The sequence below is a fragment of the Sabethes cyaneus genome, chromosome 3, assembly GCF_943734655.1.
Source record: "Sabethes cyaneus chromosome 3, idSabCyanKW18_F2, whole genome shotgun sequence".
Taxonomy (NCBI): domain Eukaryota; kingdom Metazoa; phylum Arthropoda; class Insecta; order Diptera; family Culicidae; genus Sabethes; species Sabethes cyaneus.
Genome location: NC_071355.1, coordinates 183,567,096 through 183,594,561, shown reverse-complemented (window position 1 = coordinate 183,594,561; position 27,466 = coordinate 183,567,096). Strand labels below are relative to the sequence as shown.

The following is a 27,466-nucleotide window of genomic DNA, read 5'->3' as shown; positions in this document are numbered from 1 at the left end:
GATACTCCAGTGTGTATTCGATTTCAACTGCCCGATCCCAACACCACCAGCTGTTGGATACTCAAGCTGCCAACAACGCCCCTGCATCGGATTAAATTATTGAGTCGTTTTCTAAACTGTAACACAACCGCAACAGTTGGGCGCAACACGAACACCGTCTCAGATCAGATCACATATTCTGACTGCCGATGGAGGCGGGTAAAACTCAATCACCCGACAAGGTCAAGTTGCCAGCCTGCGAGCAATTACCTACGTATAGGGGAAGTTGCGGTTGCTTGGCATGTGGCCGCATGCGGGATGCGAGATCGAGTTTGGCACGTGCATACGTAGCGCCGGCGGCGCCCTGATCCGGTTCGATCAGACGAAACAATTGCGTTTCTGTCACTCCTCGAATGGAGCAGAAGAGTATCAAATGATGTAATCTGCTCCGCCTTTTGCAGTATTGAATGTCGAACTAAACCGAGTTTATCCGAGCAGGTAAAAAACGATCATCATCACTAAGCGTGCCCAGGCATAAATAAAAAACGGGACACCCGACATTTCAGAAGGAGGTTTAGGTCTGGAAAAACGAAGTGAACACAAAAATACCGGCCGATTAAGTTGAAAACTCCGGACTTTCGGGTGCGAATCAAGGTTAAAATTAGACTAGAAATTAGACTTAAAATTAGCCTAGAAACTAGAGGTTATATGGGACTTGAAATCAGACTTTGGGTTTGGGTTTGAAATCAGACTTGGAATTTGGGCTTGAAGCTTAACTTCATATTGAACTAAAAATTGTATTTAAAACATAAGTTTTTGTCTGAAATTGGACTTAAAATTTGATTTGAAATGAGAATTGGATTTTAAATTAGAGTTGAAATTTGACTTGAAATTGGATTTGAAATTAAGCTCGAAATTGAAAGTAAAATTGGAATTGAAATTGGACTCGAAATTAGATTTTAATTGAACTTGAGATTAGACTTAGAATTACATTTTTACCTTTGTTATAGTATATACCAAAGGTTTTTATTCTTTATTTCAGAGATGTTCAGCCTGCGGCTGGTTCGCCTCTTCGGAATTACATTTGAAATTATTTCTTATTAATACCATCACAGCCACAATAAAGGAATCTTGGAAATAATTTTATTTTTTTCTAGTCATAGAAATATTTCAAATTATTTTCTTGTCTGTATTGACATTTGCGAAACATCCGAAATATTTCGCAAATGTTAAATCGCCCAGGCCAAGTGTGAAATCTTGACGCAGAGACGATTCAGTGAAATGAATCTTGTGTGAATAAATTATTCATGCGTAAATACATTTCGGAATCTACAGAGGAAGAAGAAACAGGGACGTCTCGTACCAACCGCTTCTGATTACTAATTAAGTTTTGATTTTTGTTGGGAGTATTTAGCTAGTAAAGGTTAAATAATACTCCGGACCCTCGGGGATGGGACAAGTACATTTACTACTTGCCCTTGGTTAAAACCTAGGTTATAGCGCCTTTGGTCGCTCCTTCGGAATGACATTTGAAATTTGACACAAAATTGGAATTCCAATTGTGCTTGAAATCAGAGTTTAAATTTGACTTAAAATTGTACCTAAAATTGAAATTATATTATACTTGAAACTGGGTTTAAAATGAACTTAAAATTGAACTTGACATAGGACATTAACGGCCCTATTCACAGTCACCTCACCTAAGTTTTTTAGGTAAGAGAACAATTTGCGATTCTGAGAGTCACCTAGGTGACTGTCCAAATCAAATCGGGCCTGTAAGGTGAGGCAAGGGTGACTGTAAGAATTGGGCCCGTGAGAGAAGTGATGTGAGTAAGGTCGAAGACACAGACACGAAGTTTTACTTCAAATTAAAACTATTATTTTTCGTCATACCACGTTTTAACTCGTTTTTGTTCCGTTTTTCAGTCCCGTTTTTCCACTTTTTGTGCCGCTTATTATCCTTTTCAGTACCATTTTGTAAGCTTTTGCTCCGTGTTACTCTTTTTCTCTCGTCTTCCTTTTTCTTCTGTTCCATTTTTCCTGCTTTATTGTTCCGTTTTTCTTCGTTTGCTGTCACATTTTTTTTTGAATTTTAGTCTCGTTTTTCCTCGTATTTTTCAATTGTTTTGTGTAATTTTGTCTCCCATCTTTTTTCTTCACGTTTTCCTTTTTTTTCGTTTCCAGTTTTCATCTCTGGTTTTCCTTTTTCGTTTACAGTTTTCCGTCCTTTTCTTTTCCGTTTTACTATTTTTTAGTTCGTTTTTCCTACAAAAACTATTTTTCCTGTTACTGTTTTTGCTTCTTCTGTTTCATTTCTCTGTATTTTGTCCCGTTTTTCTCGTTTTCCTCGTTCCTCAACCGGATTTTTTCTTTCAATCTTGCTGTTCTTCTTTCTCGTGTTGGTATCACTTGTTTTCTCTTCCCTTCCCTTCCCTTCTTCTCTTTCTTTTCCTTCTCTCTCTCTCTCTCTCTCCCCCATTTTTCGCTGTTCCGCTATTTCCTCTTTCTTTGTACCTTTTCTTTTTTTTCCTCTTCTGTTTATTATCCTCTGTTCCGACAAACGTCTTTTATCTTCCGTTTTTCTTCGTTTTCAGTCCCGTATTACGTCTTTTCTTGCCTGCTTTAGATACATTTCTGTCCCATTGCGACTTTTTTTGGTTCGCCTGTTTTGATTTTTTTCGCTTTCGAACTAATTTTCTATCCCGTTTTTCGTTTACTCCGTTCTTCCTCCTTTTCTGTTCTTTTTCATCCCATAATCTGCTGTTCGGCATTTGATGTCGGAACATGAGCGTTGTACGGCCGTCATGTCAACTTTGCGAATGCGCTCTCCAGTTATTTTTGTACAGCAAGGAACTCAAAATCACTGCACTTGACAGATTTGTCGGGTCATTGTTTTTGCGTACAAATGGAACCGAATGGATATTCAGGAATGATTGTGTTTTTTTTTGCGTAATGCGATGGTGCTCTATTCGGCCAAAACACGTATTGTCTATCTGCATAATGTTTTTGTAGAAACGGGATCAAAATTTTCTTCAAAAATTCGTCTGGTGCACATCCTAATTGATAGCCAAACCAGAGGGTTTGTTGTTGAAGACACGTTAAAGAGAACGATGTCCTTCTGCGTTCATAATTTTGGATGGTTTTCCACCATCTTGCTTGCTTATAGTTGTTGGGCATCTTAGGATATGGTCGAATATGGATATGGATAACAGTCGAAGCCGCAACATATTCGCTTTTTAAATATTGTACCGTATACTTTTTGCCGAGATTTCTGTGGCAGTTCGTAGAAGTGTACAACGCGCTACCGAAATACTTTCTGTTTCGACGCCTTTTTAAGCAAAACTGGGCAAGCATAAACAAAACAAAATATATTGACAAAAAGAGGGGGGAGAGAGAGGGCTACCCAGCCGCATTTTCATATGTATAAAAAAGGCAAAAATCAGTATTACATACAGATATACATGCTAAATAAATCGTATTTCATGCGCGAAATTGGCATATCCGTACTATTTTGGAGGCGATATACGAATAATTTTGAGCGTTACGACTATATAAGTATTTATATACGATAATATCCGATTAAGCGCGAGTTGCTCCATACTACTCTACGATTTTGTGCTGAAAATCGTATGCATGTCAGTCATTATCATTATATACGACAGAAAATCAACTTGATCGCACTTTATCCAGCTTTAGTTACGATTTCGAGTTTGTTAGGAGATATTTACGATAGTTTTCGTACATTGATATACGAGTTGGTGCTAGCTGGGTAACACATACATACCCTCAGTTCTCTCTGAGCTCGTTTGTTGTTGAGTATAGGTGCTTCGAACAAAGTTCCAAAATTTTAGTTGTCACCCGTTAGTTCTGAGATATCGTTCAGGAGCACACACGGTCAGTTGACTCAGGATGGAGGAGCAGTCAATATCTCCCAATATCATTCTAGCCAGGAATATGGCTTGAACGTTGGCAAGTCTTCTTTCCAGAGTCTCAAAATAAGCAAACGGCAATGTTCCTCATAGGTTTCTGGGATCACGCCATGGAAGACTGTATAAAGCATACCGTAGTTTATTTTCTGTTCTGCTGCGATTCTGGTGATCCGAATTTGTTGACATCGTTTTTCGTTTGCTTCGTTCTTCCTCTTTTTATGTTCAGTTTTTCTCCTTTTCTGCCACGTTCTGTTTACCTTTTCTGTTTCATTCCTATTGTCTTTCGTTTTCATTTCTTTCTCTTCTTTTTTCTGTCCTGTTTTTTATCCTTTTCTGTTTTTCTGGAGAAACGATATTTCCCTTCGCCCGTATTTCTTTCTTTTTTTGCCTTATTTATTCTCCCGTACTGCCCAGTCTATTTGTATTTTAAAATTTAAAAAACATTTTGAAAAGAAAACATTTTTTCTACGTTGCTTGGTTCATTTTTGAATTAGGTAAATATTAAAAAAAAATCGAGTTTTTCAGCCATAACCAGAGTTGCCAAAAGGTTTTCTCGAAAACCGGGCAAACACGAGTAAAAGTGTTTGACAAAAATCTGGCAATCAATTTGACGATGATGGCGAGGAGTTTTTCGGGGTAAGTTTTGTTCAACGCAGGTGTAAAATTTTGTCTAAAATTGGAAGTGATGGCTTTCTTGTAACACGGAGAAACGGAGATCTATCAAAAATCTGGCATATTATCAAATAACTGGAGTTTGGCGTGCAATCAAATATCGGGCAAAATTCAGAATCCAAACTTCGGCATGACTCTGGAATAACAAAACTTTCATGACATGACTTTTAAAATTTTATTGGAGTTTTCCACCATCACTTATCCTAACTTAAAATAAAAATTGGACTTGAAACTTGACTTAAAAGTGAATTTGAAATTATACTTAAAGATGGACTAATCAGAGTTCTTTTTTGTTAGATTATAGTCACTTTAACAGCTTGGGTCATTCGTAATTTCTGCGGGGTTGGGATTTGAACCTTGCCAATTAAGCTAGCTACGGTGTGGTTAAAATTAAATACATCAATTCAATTTGAAATATTTTCAATTTTCAACAAATTATAAATTGATTATGGTAAAAAAGGAGTTCATCTGGAGCATTTTTTTTGACTCATAGCTCGCTAACTCATTACACTTCATCGGAAGGATGAGAATTGTGTTGCTCAGAAATTTCCCAGTCGCCTGGAAATACACATACTCCTAATGCGATGGCTCAAAGGCCACAGTTGCAGGGCTCAACCATTTCAACTGATCCAAGCTAGCCTGCATAATGCAGATTTTTTATCCTTCTCAAGTTAAACATGTCATTTCGAGAGTACGTATATGAATGTCACGATTAGCATTATCTAAGTAGGAATCTAACCTTTGTACAAACTAAAATGATGATACCTCAAAGGCAGAATCAGCTACGGTGGCGGCCGGTAATAGTGATACACCGAAAACGGCACAGTAAAATCTGTTAACATACGAGCAGCGGTCAACGTTTGACCCGCAGCGGGTGCGAGATTACGTCATCTCTCGGAGTAAGCACTTCATCTGTTCCAAATAACGACCAAATCCTCGGGCTCGAGTTGCTAGACGTATAATGAAGGCTTTTCATCTAATGGCGATGCGATGAGCGCATCACATCAAAGAAGGAAATCTGCCAACCGCCTCAAACTCCTCAGACTCAGTCGAGTGTATGATGATGGTTTTTTTTTCGGGGGGGTATTACCTCACTCACGTGGCTCAGTGACATATACAAACTCACAGTTTTAGTATAGACATTAAATTACCATCGTGTGAGGGTGAAGCCAAAAAAAAACACATCGCTAAAATATGCCGGTTACTTTCTATTTTTTCCATAGCTGCAAACTTTGGGTGATCCGCTTTCGCGAATCCACCGCCGTCTTTGGGTGCGAGCAGCGGCACTTTCGCACACACCCCTTAATCCATTTTAATCAGTGGCTATGGCTGGGCTACCGCTCGTCACAAGCTTCGACACCGAGCCGGGCCGGCCGAGGATGCTCGCGGATTGCGGATATGACGGAAACGTGATCCGTCTGCGGCATGTTTCCGCGTCCTAGGCGCGCGCGCGCGTCCGAGATGATAATGCGATGTGTGTACCGGACACACACTACCGGACGCGCCTTATTAAAAGCTTCAACTAACCTTTTCTTTTTTGCTCTCCACTTTCATGAGGGGTGGTGTGGTTGAAGGATTGCATGTGGACATAACATTAATTATTGAAACGAGATGATTTTTCTTCTGTAGGATGTGGGTAGTACGGCGGTGCGTGATTGACGAGAGCAACCCGCGATGCTGCGTTTTTATTGTGCAGTGTGTGTTCGTGCGTTAATTTTGAAAAATGCGTTGCGGATTAGTACGTGCTCAACTGCTGAACACAATGTCTATAATTACATCCTACACCCACATTGAGATTTTGCCATGGATTTTAAGCAGCGCAATCTATGGTACTACATACTTGTGTTTTATTAAGATTTTAGGTTGCGTGGGAATCTTGAGATTAGGCTGAAAGAAATACATTTGCTGTTGTTGCTAGTAAAACGTCTACTTCCTCCTACAGCGATTTAGTTTGATCATAATTTAAAATTTTAGGCTGAATAATAATTTCTAATTTTTCTTTTTTTATTATTATTTTTTAGACTTTCATCGCGGAAATCTAATACGGAAGAATACCTTAAGGTGAGTACATACTATATGATCAAATCAAATGAATTGAACAAAACTATTACAAAGTTGTAATGCAGGGTTCAGCACTCTGAAGTGTAACCAACTTCAAACCATTATAGTAGCTGTTACACTGACAGCTGCTGTCTATAAATTTGCTAAATGACAGTTCTAAGCAGTGTGTACAAGCATGCAAAAGCATCTTGCCAAAAGTGAACACAAAAATAGTTATCAGCCATGGATTTCAAATATAGTGATGTTTATGATTCTGTTAATGCTGTACCAGTTAATGCTATCTATTGGTAGCATCACAAACGTCGTGGAGGTGTATGTCAAAAGACTGCAACCTGGAATCCTGGCAAAAAAGAGAGCTGCCAAAGATAAAGGTCGAGGTTGCTGTCATTCAAAAAGTGCGATTGTCGAAGATGAACGAACGCGATTAGGCAGAGCCCGACGTCTAATTCGTATTATCATGGAAAACAAATGAAGGTGAAGATCCATTATTGACCCGTCTATGCTTGAGGGTACCTAATTGGTTCTTTTACTACAGCCTGATGAATTTGTACGCACCGATGAATGACAAACTTGATAACGACAAAAGGTGATTGGAGGATAATCAACTTCACTGCAGCCAGAGGAATCTGTAGTATCAGTTTTTCATAACTGAACATTCGGAATCATATTTAGAAACATCCTAATGAAGAGGCTAGCTGTTGTATCGACCAAGTTCTGGTAGATGGTCTCGATGAACGAGGTTAAGAGAACCTGAATGAACAGTGGAAGCACATCCACCTTGCGATCGGTACTACAGCGCAATAAATGTTGGGTACTTTTGCTACAGCCAAGAATTGCTTCAAGAGGTACGATATGAGGAGCTTCTTCAAAACGATTAACGATCAGATGTCGAATCGTGCAATATGCAACGACAAGAAGGGAGACCTGATTACCGGAAAATCGGAGATGACCAGGCGTTAGAAACAACATTTGTACTATTGCATGATTTTTATTTGTATTTTAATGTGGTTTTAACCATTTTGTCATTCACCACTCTGTTGCAAGATTGGGTTATCAATAGATATAGGATAATGATTGACGATGATGGAGTAGTCGTGGATCCACCAACTTTGCACGCAGTTGCAAAGGACGGCATCCCCGCTAAACTTTTCAAAGACGAGGGTGAACCACTGCACAGTGGGGATATTTTCGACAAAAAGTCCTTTATCTCTATATCTCAAAATCAGGCTTCATTTTCAGTTTTTTGCTCAGTCAATGCTCATTTGACTGCAGCGCCTCAACACAACAGTATTCGTAAAGGAGTGTAAAAGGCAATTGTAGAGTTAATTATTATCTACATTATTGTTGAAGAAAGTGTAGTTCTATCTTTTGTATTTACGGCGCTATGGGGCTGCTACCCCGTTGGTAGCAAAAAGAGCGCTCATTTGGCTACCAACGGGGTAGCAATCGCATAGCGTCGTATATACAAAAATTAAAACTATACTTTCTTCTACAATAATGTAGATAATAATTAGCTTTCCAATTGCCCTTTAGACTACTTTTTCGAACTTTGTTTCGCTGAGGTGCTGCAGTCAAATGAGCATCTACTGAGCAAAAACCCGAAAATGAAGCCTGTTCAAAATGCTGCTGAACTAGGATCAATCTTTTGAAGTCAAAAGTGATGGTGTGATGTTTGTTTACAGCACGCATCTGTTTCTAGCAGTTTTTGCCAAAAGAAGGGTATGAACACTCGACATGAAAAGATGTAAAAGTCCACATCTCCAGATTGCGCTGGAATAAAATTGATCTTTTTCGTCAGAAATAAGCTATCTTTAAGAGAAATCCGACCACATGAAATTTGTTTACGACATTTGGTTGTTTCTTGATGTCTTGGTCAAATAAGAGGCATTTTACCCTAGTTTTTATTAATGATTATAAATAGAAGTGAATATCTCTGGGTTCCGCTGGGATAGATTAAATCTGTTTCGACCAAAAGAAAGCTATTTCTTTTAAAGCAAATAGGCAATACGCATAATCTAGAACCGCCATCATTCTCACGCGTACAATCTGACAGTAAAGTTCGTTAATCACAATAAAGATATTGTTGGAGACACCAGCTATTCGTTTTAAGTTAGTAAATACAACATTATCAAAATATTGAATGTAGCTCAGCGACATTTGTAGACATTGAGATACCGTCATCCGGGGATACTTGCAACACTTTTGAACTTTGACTTGGTATAGCTTTCGAAGTGTACTGCTTAGGTCCAAGTGTAAGTAGCCAAAACATGTATAGTGGTCAGTACTTTTGATTTATGATTACGAGAAAAAATATCAGCTAAATGAATCTGTAGAATGAACCGAAAATAGGGGTGTTGCAAGTTACCCAGTAAACGGGGTTACTTGCAACACTTTCCTGATTTTGCTTTTCTTATGATTTTTAACTTGATTTTAAACCGCGAATGACTATTTTTAGATATTTTGAGTGTATTTGTAGTAAAACAAGGGTTACTGGAGGCATGTTTTGTAATCGTACAGGTGCAAACTTACTTTGTACATACTGTCTATTACGATAACTATCTATTTTACAAGTGCTGCAAGCTGCGCCATATTGGAAGTAACAACACGAATTCATCGTTTCTTCTCCAAGTTCAAAATATAAACAAAGCTCAAAGCTGCTATTTGTTAGCTCATATGATGCACTAATTGTATACAGGAACCATACGATAAAAAATAATTTCATGTCAATGAAATGGTGCAACTTTGCACATTCATTTTTCCTACTCTGAGCGTGAAATTACTTTCCAATCGTATAAAAACAAGCAAAACAATGATATAATGGATTAGACTTAACTAAACAATAGGTAAACGTCCCTTCTTTAAAACGGCGTTGACCACAAATGGTTATATAAACAAACAAATGCGTTCGAGCTGTCAAAAGCACCATGCGCAAAGGTGTTGCAAGTAACCCCGGTGTTGCAAGTATCCCCGGATGATGGTAAAGGATTTTTTTGCAAAAATGCGCACTTTTTGTGGAATCCCTTAGGTTATACTAAAGGTATGGACTCAGAAGAAACTACCTACGAAGTGGTTGGAAGATTAGGTCCCATATGCCCTATTTATAAAAAGGGCCAACCACTCGAATACAGCTATTAAAGGGGCATTATTCTCCTCAACTCTGCATCCAAAATTTTCTCCCCATCCTATTTCAAAGATTGAGATCGATGCAACAAACCTTTGTTGGCGGTGCGGTCTTGGAGATGGACGCTCCATAACGGACCAAATGCTCACCTTGCGACAGATCCTCGATAAACTCGGAGCTCAACTTACAGACATCTTTTTATGGACTTTAAAGCGGCGTACGATTCAGTTAAACAAAATAAACTGTGGCGGCTTATGCTTGAACATGACTTTCCAACAATACTAATCAAGCTGATATTTGATGGTTAAAGGTCAAGCGTCAAAATAACTAGTAAAATATCGAACTCGTTTGTGACGTTAGAAAATTTGATGCAAGGTGACGGGCTATCAAATTTGCTGTTTATCATTGCATTGGAAGGTGGTATTCGGCTAGTGTGCACGATAGCGGCATCATCATCACGAAGTCCCACATGTCCTAGGTTTCGCGGACGAGATCATCGCTGTTAACCGTAGAGCTCTGGAAAAGGCGTACACACATCGTAAGGAGGAAGCTGCGATACGGCTTATCAAAAACTCTGCCAAGATGAAGTATATGATGGTAGCCCTTCGGGTGCTGAAACTACAGTGGTAATAGATGAAAATGCTTTTGATTTTGAAGTAATCGACAAATTTATCTACCTTGGTTCGTTAGTGAAATGTAACAACAACGTCAGCCGTGAGGTAAAAAAGCAGATTGCGGCTGGCAATAGGGCATTCTACGGAATAGGCAGCCAGCTAAGGTCCCATAGCTTGCAACTCCATGCGAAACTCGCACTTTATACGATGTTAATTCTTCCAGTGGTACTCTATGGCAATAAAGCGTAGACGTTGAAAAAGAGCGCCGGATGTTTTTGAGCGTTATATCCTGCAATAAATTAAATAAGGGGAAAATTAGAAGATGGAATGTGGCGTAGGCGCATGAATCATAAAATATACCGAGTGTATAAACATGCGAACATTGTGAAGCGACAAAAACACGGCAGACTACCATGGGCTGGCCACGCAGTACGGGTACCGGATGAGCATCCAGCAAAAACTATATCCAATAGATAACTCAACAGATACCGACGACTTCGATAACCTGGCTTCTGTAAAGCAGAAAGATGACGCTTTTAAATGAAGTAAACAAAATACCGTGCTCACAGTGGGATACCTTCCAAAAACAAGTAGTTTGAACGCACTCGTAAATTTGTTTACGTTAGGTGACATCCACTAACTACGTCATCGAAGGCATGATTGCAGATGTGGATCCGATGTTAAAATTCGGCTCATTCGCCAATTTTCCGATCTCTCCTAACAAGGATTAGCCTAAAAGGCTCGACATCTGGCGCGATGTGTTTTTTCTGTCCTTGACCAGTAAGAAGAGTTGAAGTTCGCGTCGGCCAGTGATTAAAACTTAAAATACGATTTTTAAAAGCGAGAAAAGGGTGGTTAGTGTCGGTCTGCGAGACTAATTAGAATTACAAGTGTTGAAAAATTGACACAAAGGACAAAAATAACAAGTTAGAATGTACAAAGTCAGTGGTTAAAATATTAATTAGTGTCTAAAAAGTAATTAAAAATACACACAATAGAATAAAGCACTAAGCGTACAAAGGAAACAAAAATAAAATAAGGAAAAGGTCCAAAAAGGACCGTAAGGTCGCAAGCGGATCGTATAACGGGGACTGACCGGCGATATCCCAGCCCACCGAGGCGTGCTGATCCGGTTAACCGATCGGCAATTGCGGAAAACTATTCCCGGGGTGTCCGGTTAGGATCGTGAGCTTACATCTGCAGAGAGAGTCAAAGATACCGACACTCGGAAAGGTTCGGTGATACAGTTGGATTTCGAATTTGGCATGCCTCGATTTTGGCAACAAAAGTATTCGTTTTTGGCAACACAACATATTTCACTTCCAAAAATATGCTTAAATGTCAATCAGTTTCTGCATACATGCTTTGAGTGACGAAAAAATAATGCCCTCAGTATGTTTATAAAAACAAGTTATGTGGTTTCGAACAATAATATTTTTATTGCCGTAGGACTACGCCTTACCGCAGGGTGTCAATAACTTATTTGCACCGGACGGATAGCTCTTGGCGGACTTTTTAAACATATAATAGTTGCAATCGTTGATTAACGATATTTAGTCAATTTCTAAGGCATTTACATTAATTTTTTTTCATATCGAAAAAAGGTCTCGATTTTGGCATGGTTTCGATTTTGGCATGGTTTCGATTTTGGCAACATAGGTGACAAGCATTTGTTGCCAAATTCGAAATCCTACTGTATTAAGTTTAGTGGTGTTGGAGGTCAGTAAGAACAGATTCCCGGTGTTTCAAGTTGTGAATAGGTTACCAACCCGGAGAAAATGAGAGAAAAGTGATAGGGCTACTTTGGCCGTAAGTAAAGTAACATAAGTGACACTATACAACATTACCCGATAATACACCATGGAGCTAGTTAAACGGTTTCAATTCAAAAATTATTATTTTTTTATTAGAGTGGTTTTAACCCAGAGGGTCATTCACCACAATTCAAAAATTAGACTCATGTCAACACCTATACTTTTCTTTTTATTGTAATTTGCTACGTCGTTTGCGAACCCAAAAAGGGATTTTCAAGCCTCACTTCTTGTAAGCCGGTTCAGAACGTTGGCATCGTGCGGTTGTGTCTTGCCACAATTGACCATTAACCGATGCTTTTGTTGCGCGATTTCTTGCTGTTCCTATTCAAGAAAGTATCCCATATCCAAACCTACTCGTGGAGACAGCATGATCTGCCAGCATTAATACTTGAATGGCCTTGAGATCGCTCTTACAGTCGTGAGAGGAGAAGAAGGGGAATTAGAGAGTTACAAACGGTAGAAGAAAGTAATGAATCTAAGGCATTGATAGTATCTCCTGCACGAGACTAGACGTGAAAGGCAAAGAGCGTAAAATTAGATAAGGGATGGTCATTAAAGCAACGCTTATTAAGTTTGTATAACGATCCTTACCCAAGCTAGGGGATCCCTGGATCAGAACAAGCTATAATGGAAACCAATTATAACTCAATTCCGAAGCAAAGCTGCCACAAATACAGATATTTGTGCATGCATAAATTTGCACCCATCAATTATTTTAGTTGCGGTGATTGCTGGCTCTACTAATGTTCCTGAATTTTAAAGTAATCCATAGACTATTTATGTTATTCAAAGGATTAGACCATGAAAATAAAATATTCCGGAGAAAACGGTAGGGTTCCAAATTTATGCATGCACAAATATCTGTATTTATGGCAGCTCTGTACCGAAGGGTTCGGTTTATCTCCATTCAATTTGCTCTCAGAATGCGTTCGTTCAGCAATTCCAACTCTATTCTTTTGCGTTCCTTTTTTAGAGCCCTAAACTCTCACTCCATCGACAACTCCTACCTTGTAGCGGATTTATCCGCGTTATCGTCCATCGTCTTCTCCTTCTACTTTGCTCCAATCTTGGAAACATCTCCATCCAGTTTTTTCTGGCTCTCACAGTCTTCCTCCGGGTAGTTTCACTTTCAATTCCTTCCGTTACTCCTCCCCGCATCGGGAATGATACCAACCTTGGTTACATTTGTCGCAACATACCATACCTTCAACCTTCATCTTCCTCAGACACCAACCTACAGGCTCCGCAGACAGTTTGCGTGAGGTCTTTACCCCCAAGCATCGGCTTGAGGTTATCACTTTATCTCATATCAAATTTTTGAGAATTTGGCTGCTAGCTGCGAATACAAACAGAAGGTAAAGTTTTAATAGCGGAATGTTGCTCCAAGGCTTTGCTTTGCTTTGCCTTGGAATGAATGAAGCACTTCTCAACAAATATAGTCCCTAAATTGATTAGCATTTCCTCTTATCAATTCAAAAACGCAGAGATAAAGCGCTCTGTATGCTTGTAGCAATCCTTGAAAGAGACTTAAAAACGAAGTCGAAACGTCAGAAAAAAATAAAATATCTGCTTTCATTGCTGTAACCGAGTAAATTTTATACTTTTCAATAAGTAATAAGATGTCTTGATGCAATGTAAAATAAATATAGATTTTTTTTGCAGTAGCCAAACTCGAAATCGCGGTTATAACCCGCAGTTATTCGCACAGTTAGCTTCGAGGTACGATGCTAGTCTAACAATTGTTAAGGCTTAAGCCTTAAAGATGTTTTTACCCAAGGCTTTGCTTTTTTATATGGTCCGCCGTTCATAGTTTATACCCTTAAACTGTAAAACAGAAAAGTACCCGAGGCTGTTACAAAAAACTGAAACAACCATTTTTCTTGTACTTTCAAACAGTGGAAATTGCGTCTCTGTGCATTTAAATCGACTATAGCAATAGAAACAAATAGAAACTGTACCGATTTTAAAGCAATATCCAATCTTTGTTTCTGAGCTTGCTTGAATTAAGGGCCTGGCCTGTTTATTTTAACCATAACAAATTGCATAACTTCCTCAAAGATCGGCTGTTGGCCGTTCACATTCTCCTCATTACCACCTTTTTTTAACCAACTCTTTTGGAAGCCTGGAAATAATAGGCTGGCCGACTCGTATGTTCGTTTGTACCGACAAAATCAAAAACTCGTCAAAGGAAACCAACTCCTAACCGCCACAAGCTTTTCGATCGAACCGACCCCCGAACCGCACATCTCTCGCCTTTCTCGCGTTTGCAGAGTTGTTATTGTTTATTCTATATCACTAGTGACCGAACAAACAAGCGAAAGAAGATTGCGCACGATCTACTCACGAGGCATTTGAAAATTACACAACTCCGCACGTTCGTTTGGGCTTGCTTGTGGGTTGACGCACGGGACGAGTGCCGAGAGACGCTGCCATGGTGCAGTAGCTCGAGCTGTGGCTGGCTGCTGTGCAGGGGCCAAGCAAAGCAAGAAAAACCTCTTATCCGTTCATTCACATTTTCGCATCTATTTTCTTCCGAGCTACCGCGACTACCCAGAGCGAGTTGGTGAGATTTTCGTTCGCCTTCTGCTGCTGCTGCACCTCATATTGTATATCTTCAACCCTGTAATCCGGCGCCCGCCAATGAATGTGCGCGGTGATGAAAATGAAATTTCTTAATTTATGAAAGCGAAAACGAAAAGCACTCGCCTTGCCAAAAAAAAAGATAACATTGATGAATTATTCAACATTATGATAATCAATCTTCCACGCACAGACACATTTGCCGCTTTTGTTTTTTTCTTTTCTGGTGGGAAATTTTCCTAGAGTTTCGGCGGTGAGCTTGGATTACCGTTGACCCCTTGATTTCACACAAGAGTCGGTTAGTGACCGTCTTCCTGAAATCACCTAATGGTGCTATCTGCTATCACGAATAATGAATCAAATTTATTTGCTTGTAATTTGCTAAGTAGCTCTGATACGGAAGATGTGTTTTCTAAGATACAGAAGTTTATCACCTGTCGTCGGCAGAGCATGACGTACGATTATGCGCTGGAAAATCGTACATCAAAGCAGTTTAAATGTCTTTCCTAACGAGCTTGGGAATTATCCGCTCCCCCGGGTTAAGGCTGAGCTCTTTCTTTAAGGTGTAGATATTATTCTATAGAATTCCGTTGAAATTTATGGAAATGGGAAGACTTTTTCATTGCCGCCATGAAAAGTACCACTATTTCAAATTATCATATTTATAAAACGGTAGTGATTTTTGCATACGATAACCGTAATAAAAGGCAAAACCTAGCCGCCTTTCTAGTTCGGCTTTCTTTTGAGATAGGCTTGGTAACTGATTCTTAATGTGTGCGGTAGTTGCAAACTTTATGAGTTTTATATGCTGCTTTTCTAATTCTAGCTTCTTCTCGGTCTGAGCACTATTATAAAGAACAATTAACTCTCTCCGAGCTTTCGACTTTGTATATAAGTTTTTTTTTAATTGCTACAACTGGGTCGTGTAAGTTGAATTACTTACCATTTTTGATTACCATTTGCTTAGAGTGTCGGATTTTCGCGTTCATCTTTACTTCTAGCAGTAAACGACGAATAACAAACACTATTTTAATTACGATCTAAATAAACGGTATAATTCAATTTACAGGACCCAATTGCAGCAATCTTACAAAAGTACAAGGGTCCATGCCTAGTGGCATGGGCGCAGGCTTGACGTAGGACTACGAATGTAGAGTAATTCGTCTCCCAATGCTAAAACCGGTGATTTTTGTACGAATTTCATATATAGATGCCTAAGATGATTGCGCATTAAAGTATTGTGTTCTTACATGTGAGAAATTCATAATTTTAACTCTTCAGCTAATTTAAATGGAGTGGTTGGTTAATGTCGAATTCTCAAATTTCTGACTCGTGGTGTCCATTGTCTACTTTCGTCCATCAGATAGGTTATTGGTGTGTGGATTAATGGTGAGAATACTGTTTACCGGACAAACGCTACTGGTAGGATCTGTAATCAAGATAGACTTTTATGTTTAAGATGTTATGTTATGATGATGTTATGTGTCGCAAGTTAGCTGTTTGCCGATGTGTCGCCAACGAAAGCCGCTGACCGAATGACGATGCGCACCGTAAGGCAAGCAATGTTTCAAATAAAACCTTTAAAATGATGCCACGGATGTGACTCGAAAGCTGCCTGCCAGATGTGTCGCAAGCAAGGACCGAAATGGTTACATTTTTTCTGTACATTTGCCAGTATACAGTGCCTTGTTATAATCTCAGCCAATACCGTCGCTTCGTATTGTTTCTGTATCGAGAGAGCCTATCTTTTGCTGTGTTGAAACTAGCTGGAATACGTACATGATAATCAGCAAACATTCTTATTTCACTGCGAACAGTCAAAAAAATGTCACAGTATAAAAGTGACAGGCATTCGCCGCTTTTTACTTACATTTTAGCTAGAATATTATGGACAAGAGTCAGAGAATAAGGTGTAATTATTGATGCGTTTTTCACCTGAAATTTATGTAATGAAAGTTGTTGAATTTTTACACGGTTTTGTGGTTGATCACTACTTTAAAGATCTTGTAAGAATAGATGCAGAAGAGTTCGTTTTCAATTTTGGGAACGTTCTTCTTTGAATCCGCATTATTTGGGGGAAAGCTGTAGGCATACGAATGAAGCAGCAAACGAGAATACCAAAAACTACTACACCTTTTGTCATGCATGGTGCTAGAATGTTGAAGCGTGTCTCTGCCGCTCTGAAGTATGTGCGATACGACGAGCAAGCGATGTTAGCGTTATTCTGGTATTTCTTCTCGGTGCGTGTGTACTAGAAATCTGCCGCATGACTGGTCGCAAGAAATAATGTCAAATGTCTTCAGATACTGGTCACCAACCAGTATATTTTATGCTGCCTTTCCAATGTGTCGCTAACCAAAGCCGCTGACCGAATGACGATGCGCACCGTAAGGCAAGCAATGTTTCAAATAAAACCTTTAAAATGATGCCACGGATGCGACTCGAAAGCTGCCTGCCCGATGTGTGCCAACCAAAGCCGCTGACCGAATGACGATGCGCAACAAAAGGCAGGCAAGTAGCAGCAATGTTTCAAATACAACCTTTCCTGCCGATGTGTTGCGACCGAATGATGATGAGCAGCAAATAGCAGGGAAGCAGAAACAATGTTTCAAATACAACCTTTCCTGCCGATGTGTCGCGACCGAATGACGATGAGCAGCAAAAGGCATAGCAGCCAAAACCATACCGTTCGCTGGCGGATGAGTCAATGGATTCTTCGGTTTGTTGGCGTCTCGCTTGGTGAACAATCATAAAGGAGCTTAACCCATAGCTCTTCTCCTACATATTACTGTCATCCGTGCTAGGGAAGCATTGACGTAGGAAGACGAACAAATGTAAATAATGAAATGATGAACAGGGATGGTTCGATCACTTTGACTCAATTTTGATTCATTTGACAGTACCGTCTCAACCGAGCAATATTTGGCAAAGTGGTATATGGGACATTTATAGAACAAGTTATTATCTACAATTTTGAAGAATAAAGTGTTGCTGTATCTTTTGTCGTTACGGAGCTACAATGCTAGTAACTCATTAGTGACTAAATGAACGTTCACTTAGTTAGTAAAGAGGTACTAGCATTGTAGCACCGTAAATGCAAAAGATACAGCAAAACCTTGTTTAGAAAAATTGTAGATAATAACTATTTCTATAAATGTCCCATACATCACTTTGTCGAATTTTGCTCGGCTGAGACGCTACTGTCAAATGAATCAAAATTGAGTCAAAGTGATCGAACCATCCTTGATGATGAATAGTCGTCTAATATTTTCTCAATTATTAAACGCCTGTTAGGGAAACATGTAACCTACTGTGTTGTAATGGATTTTTTGAAAAATTTCCAATCGATTGATTTCGATATCGATTGACGGATGACTGAGTTATAAGCGTGCAAACTATAACCATTTTTCGTTACATTCGTTACACTGCTACTCCCTTATTGACCAGGACCGATGAAAATTGCAAAATGATGGCTGGAAAAAGCTTACTTGGGACAGCCCACTATTGCTCATTGTGCAACCTTATTAGCTCCCTGCATGCTGATCAATACCGACGCGGGCCACGTCCGAATTCGAGTCCTGGTGGGATGGCAAGGAATGTCACTCCAATGCTTGTTGCTACTAAAGATCCGGGATTCGGGAAAGGAATTGTTGTCAGTAGGAGGGGGAGCTACATAAAGATCCGTCTTAATGGACAGTGTAATCGGCCGAAAACTACTTATTCATGCCAGCACACGATGTGTTGCCTTAAAATGTCATCGAGACATGTTGGAATACCTGACTCTTCTTTCATAAACCCGAAATGTTGGTAGCGAAACTTCTCATCAATGTCACTAAACTACGCACGTGACACTATCATATCATCGTGAGTTTAATGCATCGACAACGAGAACTATCCGAGATAACGAGAACGAATTCGGAGGTCGCCCGCCCGAAATAACGCATCTCTCAATGAATCGAATGCGTGGTGACAAAAGCAAAAGCTCTCCTTTCCCGTTCACACCGCGCAATACGCAATCAATATACTTTAATACAGCATCATGTAATACTCAAATGAAAAATCAAATACTCTTCTCAGGCTCCTAATTGATTTAAGTACTGATACCAGATCAGTAGGTACTTCGCGAAATTGTTTTTTTCAGTTCCTCTTCGCTCCAATAAGAATGAAACACAGATAGTGTAAAACAGCGCTTTAAGCAACACACGCTCACTCATAATCAAAATAACGCATTCTTCTTGATGAGCTATATTGTATTGCACTACCTAAAACGTTGAATTCAGCACTATTTGCGTCGGAAATCACTATATTTGGTTTTTAATTGATAACAATTAATGTGTTTACATAGTACTGCACTGAATTACACTGAAAAAATACGATGTCAATGCACTTGCGACTACAACCGCATTCTCTCATCGAATCACATCAAAGGTTCATCTGTCCTGATTTCCGTAAGCAGCTAAAAAGCCAGACAAAAGTAAATCGAATAAAGAAAAATTGATGTAAAAAATGTATTAACGAAGCTGTCATAATTGAAACGAGCTCGGATAAATCGGATAAAAACAAGAAAACTCCATTGGATTCCCAGGGTGAAAATTGCGAGCAATTTTACAAACTATCAATAAACGCATATTCAAAGTACGCCTTTGCTAAAATATTCGTTTCATTTCAGGTAAAAACAAACATATTTATTTATTTATTTATTTTACTCTCACTCATCCAACTGTGTGAATGTTAATGAATGGGAAAACCGTTCGAGTTGATCAGCAATAAGGACGATTATGAAGTCATTCTCGAATAGGCACAAAACCCATTATCTTTTTAAATAGCGTCCAATTTATAAAAGCTTACAATAATAGTCAACAATAATTAACAATAAAGCATGGCATATACAAATTTACAACATAATACATAATGGTGAATCCATAATAAAGAAAAAATTAGCATATCACTGGCTAATTGAGGAGTTTTGTTTGAACACCGATGACGACTCGTTGAATTCGAACAGGTGGAAGACCTCGTCGGAGGTTGCACACATCGGGAGAATTCTTCATGAAATCTGAGCGATTGAAGGGCATGTGCAGAAATCCGCTACGTTGATGTAGGTCCCTGGACAATACACTTCCCTGTAAGTGTTCTAATAGAGTGGGACTCTCCACTTCTGACGTGAGAAGCTTAGCAAATTCGACAACTTTACGACTCTGTTTACGATGAAATGAAATTACGAGATATTTTACAATGCTGAGCGTCATTCGATATCCTTGGCATAGCACCAATTGGAAAAAATTTTCATCAAAGACAAGAATGAAGCAGTCGGCCAAGCTTTTCACAGCGACGTATATTTTTATGACGTCGGCATATACTAGTTCACATCTACCGTTAAGTAGAGCTGTCACATCGTTATAAAACAGCGAAAATAGCAACGGTCCAAGGTTGCTACCTTGAGAAACTCCAGTCTCATTCACGAAAATATCAGACAGCGATGATCCGATTTTGTCGTTTTCCGATTTTTCAAGTATGACTCCAAGCAGCGCCAAAGGCGTTGAGAAAACTCAGACTTAGCGAACTTCTTCATCAAATGCTGCTTTAAGATGCGTGTTAATGGCATCGACTTGGTGACCCAAGCCAATTGTGTTAATACAAAATGTAGTGAACTCTAGCAAACTTGTATTAACTGGTCGTCCTGGTATGGAACCACGCTGATCAGGTGAAATATAATTCTTACAGGAGAAAAGAATTACTTCACTCACAATAATTTCCATTAGCTTGGAGCCTGCACACAGTGATGAGATGCCCTTATAGTTACTGACAGATCGTTTATCGCCGTTTTTTAAAAACCGGGAACATAAACCACTTTGTCGCTTCTGCAGGAAACTTTGCCCGATTCATTGATAGCTTGAAGATCTTCAGAAGTGGTGTCAATAGTCGTCAAATAGCAGGTATTTCATCAGGTCCTAGTTTAAGCCTGTATGCTGCTACGGTATTAAAACCATTCAAGTTTATGAATTTTTGAAAAATCAGTGTTACCAAAAGTGACGATTTTTGGAATCACCCTAGTTCAGAAAGAAGATACAACGTGGGTCGTTTCGAGGGTCGAAAGTACAACGTGCCGACGCGACATATTTTGTTGGATTTTAATGCTATGATGATGCAATTTGGCGCCTCTAACTATCGGGGTTTTTCGGACAAACTGACGCGGCTGTTCAAAGCTCCTCTGGAACGGGCAATTGCTACATGTGTGTTTTGGGGGCACTCTCGAGTCTTTTCGAATCGCGCAATTCACGAAAAGTTTCAAGGTACAATTTCCCCATACAATTTCTTTGTGATCGCCTTGCTTCACAAGCAGGGTCGGCAGCGAAACACTCCATCTGTTTACTATGACTTCGATTACTTTTCTTTTAGAAAATAAACGGGAAGAGTCTCCTCGTTCCAATAGGTCGAAGATCTTTACAACGATTAAACCTAGACCAATTTGATGTCTGTGCTGGGGAAGTACGCCAGAAAAAGCGACAAAGTCTCCTCGTCCCAACAAGTCGAAAAAATTTACATACAACGATTTTACCTAGACTGAATGTCGTTCCTCTCGCCGCTCCGCTCGCCGGAACAAACCTTCAAAAGCGATGTTGAATAACATACAGAACAGTCCATCCGCTTTGCACAATTCGAAAGGACCCGAATGTGCCCCGCACGGAGCACGTCATTCACTCCAGGATAGTTTTGATCGGCCGCGTCAATTTGTCCGGAAAACGTGCTCGAGATGCTGCCTTGAATTTCACGAAAATATGATGGATGTGCACGTTGTACTCCCAACATTTCGGACTCCCGACGATTTGTCGGAGCGTGAAAATTTGATGTAGAATTCTGATTTAAAAAATCTTACGCTAAATTAAGATAAACTTTAATTGAATGATAATCGCTAATAATTTCATTAGTTTTTTTTGTGAACGTCGGCTATGCTAACGTTTATTGACAATTCCTAAATTTCCAGGATTTTTTGCAGATCTGAATATCATGACATTACACCCGCTCCTGTGAATCTTTGATACCGAATGAAAGCAGTTCCATCAGACTAATATCGTCTCAATTATGCCTGCTTAACATTTCGAACAATCCTGCTGTATTAATGCAGCAAAAAACCGATGCTTACGAGCACCAACCGCGGTGATTGCAAAACTCCAGCACATCTGCATTGCTTAACCTTTGAATAGTAGCAGCAGCAGCAGTATCTTAAAAGCGGACGGACGGATATTTTCCATAAAGCTCCTGCTTTAATAACACAGCTGCCGAAAAGTTCCCACCAGCAAGCAAAACGAGATCCGCTTTCAAACACCTTGCTTAGCGCGGCCGGTTCATCCTCAACATAAACAACGGAACGGTCGGCATGGCTGACAGGGCTTGACTAGTATAAAGGAACAACGAATAAAAAGATTCAAATAGCCACACAAGCCGGTAACCTTGATTCTCGATTCTCATCCTCTTGTCGTATATTATGATGGTGCGAGAAAAAAACTACCTATTCGAATTGCAAACTTCACCTATTTTTAAAATGCTTTTATTTTTCATCGAGGAACTCGAAAGCAGTTCAGGCGTTTTAATGTGCCATAGGATGGACCTACTAATAAACAAGCTGTCCCAGTTCGATGGTTTGACAAATGGCGCAGCTCATTAGTTGGACAGCATAAAACTTGAGTAATGATGTTTCGTTTGAGCTACCTCACACGGGTCCGTCTGTGCATTCCCTTGCTTTGGCCCAGTTATGAAACTATTCCACCACTTGTGATAAGATAATAGTGCGGTCGGTGAGCGATTTAAGTTTTTTTTTTCGTCATGGAACCTATTTTTATCAAACTAATGAACATTTGTCCACTGAAGCATGCTGTACCAACCTAGATGTAAAGCGATAAGGGATAATTAGTGAGCAGCGTGCCTCCATGAGATAGCCTAGTTTCGGTTTTCCTAAATGCTCTAGAATGCAAGGTTTATCCTCCTATCGGACGGACGAAACCGGTTCGACATTCACCTCGTCGGAAGCTTTGGAATGCATATAGGTACATATATGCCGTTTAGTCAAGGCTGAATGAATGGATAAAATAATAATTTGGTGATCTGTAGCCGTGGCGAGGAACCGTAATTAATTTTGCGGTTCTTTTGGCACAAATTACTCCCGTCAGTTCGAACACGAGGTCTGACAGAATAAGTGAGCTTAGGAAGTTCGTATTCGTAGAAGAAATAGCTGAGCCATGAAATTTTGTCGAAATTTATCCTAAAACTTCAAGAATTACGTCAACAGCCACGATGTTAAATGCACCCCGACGGAGATTATGTAAAGTATTTGAAATAAGTTAAATCGGTTCCTTGTTAATAATGATTGTTTAAATTGGCTATATTTATGGCATCGTGAGAGTAGCCTGAACCAATTCTACACCATAAATTACAGCCCCGGTGCCGCTTGTTGTGATTTGTTTTAATTCACTTTTAAGTGTGCAATTGCGGGTGACAACTGACAGTACCGGTCAGTGGGTGTAATGGTGACTTAGACGTGTAGTTTCTATAAATCTTATAATTATTTTTATTACTACTTGCAGTTGTAATAAACCTTATCATTAGAAAGGGAGATTTGCGTAACAAAAATAGGAAATTTTTAAATTTTATTAGTTGCATACTGGAGCTCTAAGCAGCTTTCCTTTTTATTTCTCTGGCTGTTAGTACCTAATTGAAGTGTAAACTTCTGTAATTGTGATGAAAGATCGTTAACTGTAAAGGGGGTCGGTGCTAATAGGATGGAACAGATGGAAAGATGCACTAAATTTTACTTTTAGAATTGTGTACCTGACAATTATCTGTAAAATGAGTGTTTGTCACGTCATTCAAATGTGTCACGGTTCAACCCTGTATCTATCGTCACATTCCTGGAACGACAATGTGGAAGCGGTGAATCGAGATGCGGCGCCTTGATCATAAAAGGTAGGACGTTGATGGTGTAAAACGTTACAACCTATAATTGTTTCAGTACAGGACAATTGCGTGTCTAGTACTATGGGCCTACTGACCAGCAAGCACTCTTTCTCAACCGAGATTCGAACATGCAATGACTGGCTCGTAAGCAACATGTTGTCTCGACAGCATTTTTTAATAACCACGAAATTGTTATGATTGATTACAACCAGAATGGTGAAATCTCAATAACGAGCTATGACGTGCTGGGAAATCGGTTAAGAGGAAAAACAGCACATGAAAAAAACGAACTATTTCACCGGTCTCTGACGCTCGCGTGTACACACGCGTCTTGGTCAAATTGCACGAATTGAAATTTGACATGCATTAAATCTAGTTTTAGGTTTGGTTTTTCATGACTATCTAAGTTATCGTAACTATGTTTTCTGTAGAGCATCAATTGAGTATTAATTTATTTTTATACTCAGCTAGCTCCTTCTGTACTGGAAGAACTATTTCCGTAAATTGTGCTGCTAAACTTGTTGTTTTTTTTCTTACGAAATAATGGAGCATTAAATTTGCCGTTTGGGGCATTAATTAGCATGAATTCAGCATCAATTAACCGAATATTGCTACTTATGTTCTACTAACTTTGCACTTCCAGCTTCAGCGTCATAATTCCAGAAACAAAACCTAACTGACGTGTAGTTTTGGTGACAGGGCGCGTGTAATGCAATTTAAACGAGCATTTGTAACGCCGAGAACACCAACGTAATCAGCTCTAGTGATGTTATACTGGTCGCTTTGATAGTTAAAGACAGGATATTCAAAGTTGAAGTTGGAAATTTATGTGTCAGAACTCTTGCAACCGATGAATCGTTAGATTAATATGTCACAATAGAAAGTAGAATTTATCCAACATACTCTACATACTTTAGTTAGACACTCAACGCCAGTAAAAAAGAAGTTTTTGAAAAAAAATAATGGAACAAATAAATGCTTTATGTTGCTACCTTGCGGCACGTTACAACTATTTGTAAACGAGAAAGAACCATAAAAAACCGGCACTGAAAATTTCTCAAAATTATCGTCCAAAAATACGACGAAAATTTATGCACCAAAATGGCCGTTTGAACACCGAAATTATGTTTAAAAAGCCTAAGGGTAATTTTCGAAACTTCATAGATTGTGAACCAAGGTACTTTTTTATAAATATGTAAGCAAATTTTCTTAACAATCCAGAAAAAAGACTATCTTGAAAATGTTTTCACAAAATTGTTCATGGCAACTGCAAGGAAAACTCGGAACTAGGCTTCACGGAAATTTAAAAAAAAGTTTAATGATTGCTCATTTTTATCCTTTTAATAGTGAAAGAGAAAACTTCAAAGAAGAGTCGGAAAAACTATGTTGTAAGGTTTATGTCTAATTCCCGTCGTAGTAAGGAAAGCCGCTCTAATTTTCATCATTTCTTAGGTGGATTTAATGAATAGTCCAAAAGTTCTTGTGCTGATTTGACTCAAACACACTTACATTCCGATCCATGCACTTTGAATTCACTAAAAAGCGATAAGTAAAGCATTTTATTGACATTACGCAACTGACTTTATTTCTGAAATTCGTCGTACCGTTTTAAAATCCATCCATCAAAATTTTTCATCGTCCGAACTAAAAATAACGATACTATTTACGAAGCTAGCGCGCATGTATTTGTGTAGGACGGCATGACAAACGTTATTCTGCAAAATTTCTGCTGGTCATGCAAGTTTTCCCGGCAGCAGAATAACGACAATGCGTTGCGTGAGTTCTTTTTATTTTATGAATGACGGAAATTGAAATGATTAGTCGACATTTTCTTCTTCGTCGCACGAAAAAACGTAGGAAAATTGGCTGCTAGGAATTCTTCGATGAAAAAAGCATTTAAATAAATCTCAGCTCACTTTAATTGATCGCGTATGACAGTCAACAAACTAAAATATTAGGGAATAACTAATTTTGCATTGTGTGTCATTAAAATCGCTGATATTTTTAATAATTTGAGTTGGATAGGACGGGAATAGGCAATTACGACGAAGCAGCAACATACCCTATGTCATGGATAATTGAAAAAAAAATTTCTATTTGTCAATTTTTAATCCTTCAAAGATAAAAATTTCACCATAACGTTATTTTCATGCGCCGCTAGAATGTGATAGCACTTTTTGCTCCTTTATAAACAATATTGTGGCACTTGTTCTTTTTGGTACTATTTTAAAGTTGTGTTTTTTATCGACTGGATTCAATTGTAACTGTTAATATTCGGCAGGGCAGTCTTCGAAGAAATTTATCAAGACTGAAGTTTGATGTTTTCCCGACGTTTCGACACTTTGTTGGTGTCTTTTTCAAGGGGTAATATCATTTAGTCCTAAGAACAGAACAAAAGACTAAGACTAAGAACAAAAGACTAAGACGACTCTGAACGTAATAATCCTGGGCACAAAAAGTGAACTTGTGATAAGTCTGTTTTTGAAAAATTTTCGACTGTGTGATATTTTCAAGAAGTTAAAACCACTCTGAGTAAACGAAAGATTCATCTTTCGTACGATCAAGCGATACAAGGAAAATATTTCCCAAATGTGCCCGTAAACGCAATGTAAGGACACCGGAAGCTATTAAATGAGTAAAAGAGCGAACGGAAATCAGATTAGTCTGGACGCAAGATGACCAAGGAACTGGGAACTGCGCAGTCAACCATGAAGAATAATTTGAAAGATGATCACCGATTGATTCCATGCAAAAACAGCCGGTGCACGATTTGACTGAAAAACAAAAGGCTGCAAGAGTCGAAAGATGTTAGCAGCTGCTCAAGCGGCACGGTTATTGTGAAATTTTGTTTTCGGACGAAAAAACGTTCCTGCTACATGATCACCATAACCAGCAAATTGATCGGGTATATGCATTATATACCCGCATTATATGCATTATACATTTCTTGGGACAAATTGGTTGTTCAAAGGTTTCAAAATGTTTCCAGGGTGATGGTATGGGGATGTTTCTCCAAAAGCTGCTTTGAAGAACCATTTACTTCCCATCGTAAAAAGGTACTACAAGAATGCACCATACTGCTTCCGACAAGATTCTGCACCGTCTCACGAGGTGAAAGCTCACATGGTTGGTGTGAGGACACATTTCCGGATTTTATTTTTTCGAAAGCGTGGCCTATCTCTTCGCCTGATTTGAATCCTTTCGACTTCTATGCATGGGGTTACATGCTAGGCAAACTAGGGAGCACCAACGGATTGACTGTAAATACTTTCAAGCACCGTTTGAAAAAGATATGGGATGAAATGCCTCAGCATATCGTGCGTGGCAGCTGTAATGCTTTTCAACAACGGTTGCGACTGGCAATTAAAGCAAAGGGAAAGAAATTTGAATGGGACTAATTAAAGACAAATGTTATGCATATACTTTACACGAAATACACTCAAAATTAAAATTTATGCTTGCGTCTTATTTTAATGAACATTTGCTTTACTGACAGTTATTACTACTTACCCGGAATTGCAAGAAAAATGATTCACTTCAAGAATTGGCTTCCTAAGTAGGCGATTAGATTACGTAGTTTATGCGCCTTCATCAAATTACTAACCAACTGGAAATAATCTGATGTTTAATTATTTTTTGCAATTTTGCAATTACCAAATCACATTTATGGCAACATGGTAAATTGACAATACGAAAAAACTGCGATATATTTCAAATATAAGCGTATAATTAAAGTCATTGAAA

The 27,466-nt window shown here is 39.0% G+C and overlaps 1 protein-coding gene across 1 annotated transcript in view; it reads left to right on the top strand.

Moving 5' to 3' along the window:
- Positions 1 to 27,466, top strand: part of LOC128742064 (rho GTPase-activating protein conundrum) — a 182,500-nt gene that overhangs the window by 26,902 nt on the left and 128,132 nt on the right. The window contains exon 2 of the mRNA XM_053838260.1: positions 6,602 to 6,641. The gene's annotated coding sequence lies outside the window, so the exon portion shown is untranslated. The remainder of the gene's footprint in view (positions 1 to 6,601; positions 6,642 to 27,466) is intronic.